Below are 10,596 nucleotides of genomic sequence, written 5' to 3' on the forward strand. Positions count from 1 at the left end.
ACCTGGGCCTGACACTCCGGCCACTCGTCGTACACTCCTAGCATAGCACTTCTTCGTCATCGATGATCTATGCACCTGCATCGTCACATGAGTCGATGATATGCAACATAGATAGTTGAGAAACAAAAAGAGATAAAACTGGCAAAAATAGAAGCAACATATCATAAGCATAAATAACAAAGTTCATCGTACCCAAAATGCCCTAACCAGAGTGATCTTTGCTAGTTGAGGAGGACGATTTAATTACATCACAAATAAAGTTTTGTTGTGCATAACTCAAAGTTTCGTCATTCAGAAAGTATGGACTAAACGGACACATTGTCATATATCGACAATCACTCCAACATGTCTTCCATCCATCCAAGTCAGGGAGATAGTCCCCGAGCATAGTGAAAGGCTTTAGGTCGAGACGCTGAGGGATATGCGTGTTCAGACATCTTTCCGCCACATTTGCCCTTCCTCGTAGAATAGACTTGTTTTGTCGAGGACCTCCTTCACGATGACTTGGGCAAGTTCTCGCTGGATGTGATAGAACTCAGCTCGAAGTCGATGATCCAGGATATCTCCTACGTTCTTTTCCCATTGCAAAACATGTGCATCGCCGTATTTAGGTGACATGCGAAGGTTCTGCTGATCCCGTCTGTACTCCATCATGCGGTGTAGGACATAGAATCGATCGCTAATAGTATCACTCGGTTGCTGGATGTAGCAGAAGTCGGTCTTATGGCCGAAGGCGGGCCTGCCGTCCCTTTTCTTCTTGTCCTTGATCTCTCCACCCCGTACGCCGTAGTAAAGATAACACTGTCGAGAACAGACTTGATGTGGGTGTAATCATTTTTTCCTGTTCTTCGAGGAGTCCAAGTAAAGAGCGCGGGAGTATTGGGGGTACAGGATGATGAGGACGACGCGCACACAATTGAGCAAAATAAGTACACCTCAAATTAATTAGCCTCCACCGTGCAAATAAATTATTGAAATCGATGGAAGGATAACCGCGGGGAGCACGAATGACTTACAGGGGATGATAAGGCACGAAAATCGTCTCCTTGTCCTTATTGGCGACCATGAAATTGACGATGTAATCCCTCACGTATTCACGGTGCTTTGCGCAGACTGCCAAGAAGCCCTCGGGCATGAAGTACGGGTCAGTGACACAGATATAAGGTATCTACTCAATCTCGATTATGTAGTTCATGTACAAGGCAAAAAGGTGGACAAACATAAAATCTAGCTTCTTCAAGTGAAACATGTCGAAGATGTAATCGAATCAAAGGACGAACTTCTCAACGGGGAATGTGTGGGTGTACGACCTTTGCCGAGGCATGTTAACCACGTAGATTGGGTATCCTGGATTTTCCGAGGCGATGAGGCTTTTCTCTCTCTGCAGCACATCATCATGAAGTCTCCTTAGATCGTCGTGTGTGGCCTTTACCGCTGCCTTAGGTAGGATTTGTTCATCGAGGATATGCCACTTTGCCGCATCGCGGATAAGTATACGGTCTTGAAACCCAGGCTGTTGAGGCGGCTGGATCATAGAAGCAGCTTTGTTGCCTTTCATCGTTCTTTTCCTATGCTTCTTTGGTACCGGAAGGTCGTCTATAATACGTTCAGCCTTCGGAGGCGGCAATTCAGGCACCGACTCATGACGCTCAAACCCTGAGTACTCATCATAGGCACCAGTATTGAGATACTGTTGTGTGTCATCGTTATCCTCATCCTCATCTATGACGACATCATTAGCGACTAATGGACCCTCTTCCTCACCCCGCCCGCTATCACCCAGCACGACAGCCGACTGATACGTCTCCAACGTATCTATAATTTTTTATTGTTCCATGCTATATTATATACTATTTTGGACATTATTGGGCTTTATTATACACTTTTATATTATTTCTGGGACTAACCTATTAACCAGAGGCCCAACCCAGAATTGTTGTTTTTTGCCTATTTCAGAGTTTCGCAGAAAAAGAATATCAAACGGAGCCAAAACCTGAATTCCACCGCCGTAACTTTCTATATCCACGAGATCCCATCTTGGGGCCTTTTCCGGAGCTCCGCCGGAGGGGGTATCGATCATGGAGGGCTTCTACATCAACACCATAGCCACTCTGATGAAGTGTGAGTAGTTTACTTCAGACCTACGGTTCCATAGTTATTAGATAGATGGCTTCTTCTCTCTTTTTGGATCTCAATACAAAGTTCTCCCCCTCTCTTGTGGAGATCTATTCGACGTAATCTTCTTTTGTGGTGTGTTTGTTCGGACCGATGAATTGTGGGTTTATGATCAAGATTATCTATGAACAATATTTGAATCTGCTCTGAATTCTTTCATGTATGATTGGTTATATTTGCAAGTCTCTTAGAATTATCAGTTTGGTTTGGCCTACTAGATTGATCTTTCTTGCAATGGGAGATGTGCTTAGCTTTGGGTTCAATCTTGCTGTGTCCTTTCCTAGTGCCAGTAGGGGCAGCAAGGCACGTATTGTATTGTTGCCATCGAGGATAACAAGATGGGGTTTATATCATATTGCATGAGTTTAGCCCTCTACATCATGTCATCTTGCTTAAAGCGTTACTCTGTTCTCTTGAACTTAATACTCTAGATGCATGCTGGATAGCGGTCGATGTGTGGAGTAATAGTAGTAGATGCAGGCAGGAGTCGGTCTACTTGTCTCGGACGTGATGCCTATATACATGGTCATAACTATGCTCAATTTTGTCAATTGCTCAACAGTAATTTGTTCACCCACCGTAATACTTATGCTCTCGAGAGAAGCCTCTAGTGAAACATATGGCCCCCGAGTCTATTTTCTATCATATTAATCTTCCAATACTTAGTTATTTTCTTTGCCATTTATTTTACTTGCATCTTTATTTCTATTTATCATAAAAATACAAAAAAAATTATCTTATCATATCCATCAGATCTCACTCTCGTAGGCGACCATGAAGGGATTGACAATCCCTTTATCACATTGTTTGCGTGGAGTTTATTTGTTTGTGTAGGTGCAAGGGACTCGTGCGTGGCCTCCTACTGGATTGATACCTTGGTTCTCAAAAACTGAGGGAAATACTTACACTGCTCTGCTGCATCACCCTTTCCTCTTCAAGGGAAAACCAATGTAGTGCTCAAGAGGTAGCACCGACGCTAATTGGGTAGGTGGGGTGTTGATGTTCATACCTTGCAGAGGCTGTGTGCTCGTGGGTGTGCTCCCGGCCGCCTCCAAATGAAGCAGACTCTTTGGCCACAATAGGACCCACCCATTGCAATGGCCAAGCCGCCACGGGGTCTCGTCATTATCCCCCTAGTACTGGAGGAGCCAAATTCTCGTGGCCCGGTTTGACACTAGCCATGGAAACCTTGAAGAAGTCAGCGGGGATCGGCTGGCTGTGGATCAATGGTTCCTTCGGCTTCATTATCGTCACCTTCCCCACGTCCACCTTCTAGTCGCCGATGGTGTACAATATGGTGCACATGGTTACGCCGGCCTGCAAAGACATGTCTATGATGCGAGACATCCAAAATGCAATGGAAACGAGAGATTATACATTTATTGAAGAGGCTAAGTGTGACAGATACCATGAGGGCATCGAGTTTAGCCAAAGACGAAGCACCGCCGAGCATGTCCGAGATGGAGAACGGGCCACTATGAGCAGGTGCGGGAGCCGGTGCAGGAGCTGGTGCGGGAGCCAGTGCAGGAGCAAGTGCTGGTGCAATGCTAGTCAAGCTGCTCCCGAAGAAGTCGGCAAAGGGAAAGTCCGCTGCATTTTTTCTGGATTTTGCCTGCTCCAACTGGGAACGGCCGGAACCAAGACACCAGACATATCTGCAATCTCCTGTTTTGCGGCAGCTACCGCTATTGTGACTGTCTTAGTTGATTTCTTCTCAACCTTCTTGTTGATGTTTTCTTCAGTTAACCTCCGTCTTTCCTTTCTCTCCTCCGTGGTCTCATGGTAGTACTTCTTCCATGTGGTGCCGTCTCCGACACTGTGCACGTGTCCATACGATGGCCAGATGTCCACCAGGAGTCCTTTCAATATGCTCAATGCCCGGTTGAATGTGGAGTCCCACTTGGGCCTCGCCAACGCCTCAAACAGTGAGTCGCTTTTGGCCAAAATCCTATGCTGCTCCATCTGCAAAAGGAACAAGGATCGTTTACAAATTTGACTAAACATGCAGTTGAATTGACCAAAAACTAAAATTACCAGCAGTCTCATGAACTCCGTCGTGACCGGGTCCGTCTCGAAAACCTTCTTGACTGGGTCCCAATGGTACTGGGCCCTGAGGATGTCACGCTCCTGTGGGACGGTGATCTCCGCCAAGGGGTTAGGGATGCCAAGACTTTCGCGTTCTGCGTCCTTCTTGACCCATATGGACCTCTTCCTCCGTAACTGTAACGCCCAAGATGCAGCTCTATCTCCCACATGTCGAGGCACGACTTAGAGGCATAACCACATTTTGGTTTTGTCGCAAGAAGGGTCATCTTCACACAATCCCATGTACAAGAACAAGGATAAATAGATAGTTGGCTTACAATCGCCACGTCACACAAAGATCAAATAATTCATACATCATTTAGAGTACACACATAGTCCAACTACGAACGGATCCAAATGAAAAGAAGACAACCCCAAATGCTAAATCCCGATCGTCCCTACTGGGCACCACTACTGATCATCTAGAAATGAAACATAGTAACGGCCAAGGACCTTGTTGAACTCCCACTTGAGCCCGGTGGCATCACTTGCACTGGTATCATCAGCACCTGCAACTGTTTTGGTAGTATCTGTGAGCCACGAGGACTTAGCAATCTCAAAACCCATGAGATCAATACTATTTAAGCTTATGGGTAGGATGTGGTTATGAGGTGGAGCTACAGCAAGCGGTAAGCAACTAAGGTGGCTAACATACGAGTTCAAGAGTAAGATGAGAAACTACGCAACGGTCGTAAACTAGAAGTGATCAAGAAGTGATCCTGAACTACTTACGTTCAAACATAACCCCACCGTGTTCCCTTCCCGAACCTCGTCAAAAAGAGACCATCATGGTTACACATGCGGTTGGTGTCTTTTAATTAAGTCAAGTGTCAAGTTCTCTAGAACCAGATATTAGCAAATTCCATTCTGCCACATAACCGCGGGCATGGCTCTCGAAAGTTTAAACCCTGGAGGAGTGTCCCAACTTTGCCCATGACAAGCTCACGATCCGCGGAGACAAACCTCCATCGCGAGACCCTCCGATCAGACTCGGAATCCCTATGCACATGATATTTCAACAATGGTAAAACTAGTCCAGCAAGACCTCCCGATGCACCGACCTAGCCTGATAAGAGTAGCACGATCTCTTTCTCAGGGTACACCGGATGAGTGAAGCATACAAGTATATACCAAATACCCCAAGTTGCCTAGGGGCGGCCCCGCACGGTGCTCTACTTTGGACCAACACTCGTCTGGAGCACTGGCCCGGGGGTTGGTTAAGTCCACGGGGTCCGGAAAGTCCCTATGCAAGTTTTTTGGTGATATTAGGCAAATGGTAAAACCAAGGTTGGGCCTTCCTAGAGGAGTTTTATTCAAAGCGAACTATCAAGAGGGGCCCACAAATCCTCATCATGTTAGGGATGCAAAATCAAGGAACATAACACCGGTATGACGAAAACTAGGGCGGCAAGAGTGGAACAAAACACCAAGAAAAATGCTAAGCCTTCCACCCTTTCTCAATTATATAGATGCATTAATTAAATAAGAGATATTGTGATATCCCAACATAACCATGTTCCAACATGGAACAACCTGCAAGACACCTGCAACTAGCAACGCTATAAGAGGGGCTGAGCAAAAGTGGTAACATAGCCAAACAATGGTTTGTTGGGAAGGTAGGTTAGGGGATTAACATGGCAATATGGGAGGCATGATAAACAAGTGGTAGGTAGTGCCACATAGCGATAGAACGAACAACTAGCATGCAAAGATAGAAGTGATATCGGGGGTATTGATCATCTTGCCTACAAAGTTCTCAGGGTTGTCGAACGCTTGCTCCTCGTAAACATACTCAACAGGATCCTCGTTCACGAACTCGTCTCCCGGCTCTACCCAAAGCAAGAATACAAGCAACGGAACAGCAATCAATCACTGTGCAATCCACAAGGAACTTGATGCAAGACATGTCATGGAATGCTAGATATGATGTGCAATGCATATGGGTACTCTAGAAGGGAAAAGGATGATCATGGCATCAACTTGGAAAACAAGCATGCCACTAGAAAGATGGAGTGATTTTGGTCGAAATCGATATAAGGATCACCGGAAATGGATGCACGGTTTGCACATGATGAGCAACACAAGAACAATGCAAAACTGCGCTTAACAGTATCATGGCACTTAAGATGCATCAAGAAACTATGCTACAACACCCCAACATAGCAACAAAGCACATGGCAGTAAAGTACAAGTGAATCTCTACAAATCATGAACACTGAGCTCCTGCTAGAGCTCACTAGAACAAGCCTAAAATAGCATGGCAAAAAATGCAAATGACAAAAGGTTTACAGACTTGGTGAAAATACTAAACATGGCATAAACAACATCAGGTACCAATGTTTAGGGCTAGCAAACAATATGCTATAGGATCATATCATGGCAAACAAAGGTATTGCATGCTACTACTAAAGGCAATGAAGAAAACTCCCTTACTGAACTTTAGCCAAAGATGCACGAAAAAGATGATAGCATCAATACAAACATGGCAAGTGATATGAACAGTTTCAGACTTAGTAGGAAAACATAGCATGGCAGAAACAGATTCATGATAGCGACTTTGCAAGCTCGTGCCACTCACCACAAAGAATTACATGGTATAACAAGGTAACCAACAGCAAGTAGATACAATTATGAAGCAAAACATGGGAAGAACAAGTTGATAGGATGCATGGATCACTAGTAAAACACATGGCAAAAATGATCTTCATGTTAACAATCTGCCAGCAACAATATTTAGCAAAAGTAGAGCATGGTAATGAGAAGCTAAATTACTCCATAATTTCAACCAGAGGCATGAATGGATAGATAATAACCATATATTCAAAACACCATTACTGAAGTTCATCAGAATATGCATGGATCTACTTGTGGCAAAAAGTCAACATAGCAACATAATGTATCAGGAAGAGACTGAAGAAATACAAAGTGTTTGAAATTAGCAACATCATGTGGCCTACTTTGCATGCTTGTGCTAGTCACCATAGAGCCCACAAAAATACAAGGCTTGCACCATTGTATAGATGGAATGGAGATTCTCCTAAACCATGTAGACATGATGCTCAAAGGATGCACACACGAAATGCCACGAAAATGACAAATCAACAAGTTATGGTGAATTCCAGCAGAAAATATCATATAGCACTTTCGCAATGATGGTTAGGGAATTAATATGGACAGTAACATGCTTGGAAATGACACTACCATCAAGAGCATCACCAGAAGAACATTTCGGTATATCATTTGCGCAAAACGGAGCTATGAGCATGGAGATACGACCAGTCAAACATGAGCACATGATGTAGAAATATTGGGGACTTGGAAGATTTTTCAACCTCAGATCTAGGGTTTCCGTCGCGGGAAAGGAGTTTCGCTAGAGTACTCGCCGGAGTTGATGGAGGCGGTGGAGGAGGACGCCAGCGAGGTTGGGGGCGGCGGATCTGGCGAGAGGTCGCGGGGGCGGCGTCGGCGGAGAGGTGCGGCGGCGGAGGCTGGAGCTCCGGCTATGACGGCTTCTGGTGAGGGGTCACGGGGCAAGGCGCATGGAGAACCATGCAGAGGACGACAGCGACTGGCAGCGGTGGCAGGGAAGGAAGGAGCCGCGGGGCTCGGGCGTGGGGCTCCCGCGGTTGAGGGCGGCACGGTTCGGGCCCCGCAGGCCAGACTTGGGCTTCGCAGGCCCTGGCGGCGGAGGAGGAGAGAGAGGACGGTGGGGGGGGTGACGTGGCACGCCCCAGTTGGGCACAGGAGGTGGCGTCCCCAGATTGGTCCGGGCGACGTGTCCGGTGGACACGTTCGGCACCGGGTTGATTTGCCCAGCGGCACGAGGGAAGATGGTTAGGGTTTATCCGCGAATTTCGGGGGGAGGAGGTGTTTAAATAGGTAGAGGGAGCTAGGAGAGTCCAAATGAGGTCCAGTTTTCACCCACACGATCGTGATCCAACGACGGAGAGCATGGGAGGGGGTTAGATGGGCTAGTTGGCTATTTTGGAGGCGTGTTGGGCTACACTGAAAGAGGGGTTTTTGCGGTTACCCGGTTAACGATTGGGGCATCAAACGACCTCCAAATTGAATGAAATTTGACAGGCAACCTACCGGTGATGTACCAAGGCCACTCTACAAATCTCAGCCCATTCGGAGGATGTTTTTTCCTGCTCATGAAGTGAGATCTAAGAGGTGCAACGGGTGCATGTGGGATTGTCGGATTCCGAAATGGACAACGGGGAAAATGACTGGATGCATGAGACGAACACGGATGCAAATGAGATGCACATGATGACATGAGATGAAATGCATGACACGAAAAAAAAATGCAAAAACGAGGACAAAACCCAACCACGAAGGAAATAACATATCACATAGGCGGAAATGGCATAAGTTGGAGTTACAATTATGGAATGTTACATCCAGGGCATTATAGTAACCACAGCTTCCCAGGTGGTGGCACCCCATGTTCCTCTGTTGAAGCCCCTTCATGTACTTCGACTTTTCTTTGGCAGCTTCGCCCTTGCAAGCCGCCTTGAATATTTCAAACTGCTCTTCCGTGATTATCGGATTATCCTTTACAATCTCGGACTAGGGTTCCTTTTTCTTGATGATCCGATGTTTCACCTTTGCTTTCCAGGCGGCCAACGCGTCGCTAAACTTGGTCATGGCGTGTTTGTTTATCTTCTTCATTGCCTGGTCTTTATCTGGATTTTTATATTCCTTTCCATCCCCTCCCGGGAACAAGAATACCTGGTGTAGCTTCTTTAGGAGGGAGGTCCTCATATTATCTATCTTATTTAGTTTCTCATTGTTGATGGTGGCGGTTGTCCATACGATGCAGCCTATTTGATTGCCGTAGCATGCATGCGCTTCCACAGGCTCTTTTGGCTCAAAATTACCATCGTCCACCTCCGTGACCACCAGTCTAGTAGTCATGAGCTGGTTTGCGCACCGTTGCCTCTTTGCTTTTGGTTCTATACCAGCTCCGCTAGTCTCGGGGCTGGTCTCGGCGCCGGTCTAGATGCCGGTCTCAGTCTCAGCGCTGGTCTCGATGTCGGTCTCAGTCTCCAATGCGATATGTGGGCCCTGCAAGAACAACCGTTGATCGTTGGCAAGGTTCAAAAACTCGTCTAACGCCCGGTAAACATCGTCGCAATCACCAGAACCTTGTCCTTCATCGTTGCTAGCCATGTTTCCAATGATTAAATCTAGTCAATTAATTCTAGATCTAATAAAATGAATAATGACATAAAAAGGCCAATGTTTTGTAGGAACATTGATTCCTTCCCGGTGCGACAAATCCCGGGAAATCGATATGTCCTAGTTTGTAGCACAAGTCATGCCGAAATTCATGGAAATTTTCGGCATGACCTTTGCTAAAAAGTGGACAAATCGAGCACCTAAAATTTGCCGGAGCGGAAATGAATTAGCATTCCGGCAAAACATAGGCCACTCGGCTTCATTCCTTGGAAACAACAAAAGACCACTTGGGCACAATCGAACCACTTCAATGTTCCATATAACATGACCACTTAAGAATATGTACATGAGAAACTAGAACAGTAGATAAACATGAGCAAACACAATTGAGGAATTTGCATATATCATGACCACTTCAAATTTGCATCTCCTAGTGTTTGACGCTTCAAGAAAATCTACACAAATCTCATGCTCTCTCAAACTCAATTCAAAAACCAAATATAGATTATATTTTGTTAACTACTGAACTAAATATTACTCTAAACTAAACCCTACTGCCCTAATTAACATCTAGTTAAATAAACTCAATTCAAAAACTAAACACTACTGAACTAATTAACATCTACATTATCTACTACTTAACATCTACTATTACCTTAACTAAAAAACATCTACTATTAAGCCTACTGCCCTAGTAAACTAGTACCACCATCACTACTAATTAACATCTACTACTACTACTAAAAACATTATCTATGAACCCTACTACTAATTAACATCTACTACTACTTCTAATTAACATGGCAGAAAGAAAATGCAGAGAGAGAGAGGCGGGTGGGGGCTTACACAGAGGGGAGAGACGATGACGGGAAGGTGCTCGACGACGGAGGCAGGGCGGCGAGGGCTCGGGCCGCAGCGGTGAGGTCGAGGGCAGCGGTGGTGACGTCGACATCGACGACGGTAAGGTCGAGGGCGGCCTCGAGCAGCGGTGGTGAGGTCAAGGGCATGCACGATCGACGGCGGCGACAGAGGAGTTGGGGGAATATGGGGAGAGGGTGGAAAGGACTTAGCAAAATTTTGAGCATGCGGGTGGTTAAGTCAATCTAGCAGTAGCGCTGGTAGAAAAACCCGCTATAGTTAAGTTAGCTATAG

This window comes from Triticum urartu, chromosome 4, assembly GCF_003073215.2.
Source record: "Triticum urartu cultivar G1812 chromosome 4, Tu2.1, whole genome shotgun sequence".
Taxonomy (NCBI): domain Eukaryota; kingdom Viridiplantae; phylum Streptophyta; class Magnoliopsida; order Poales; family Poaceae; genus Triticum; species Triticum urartu.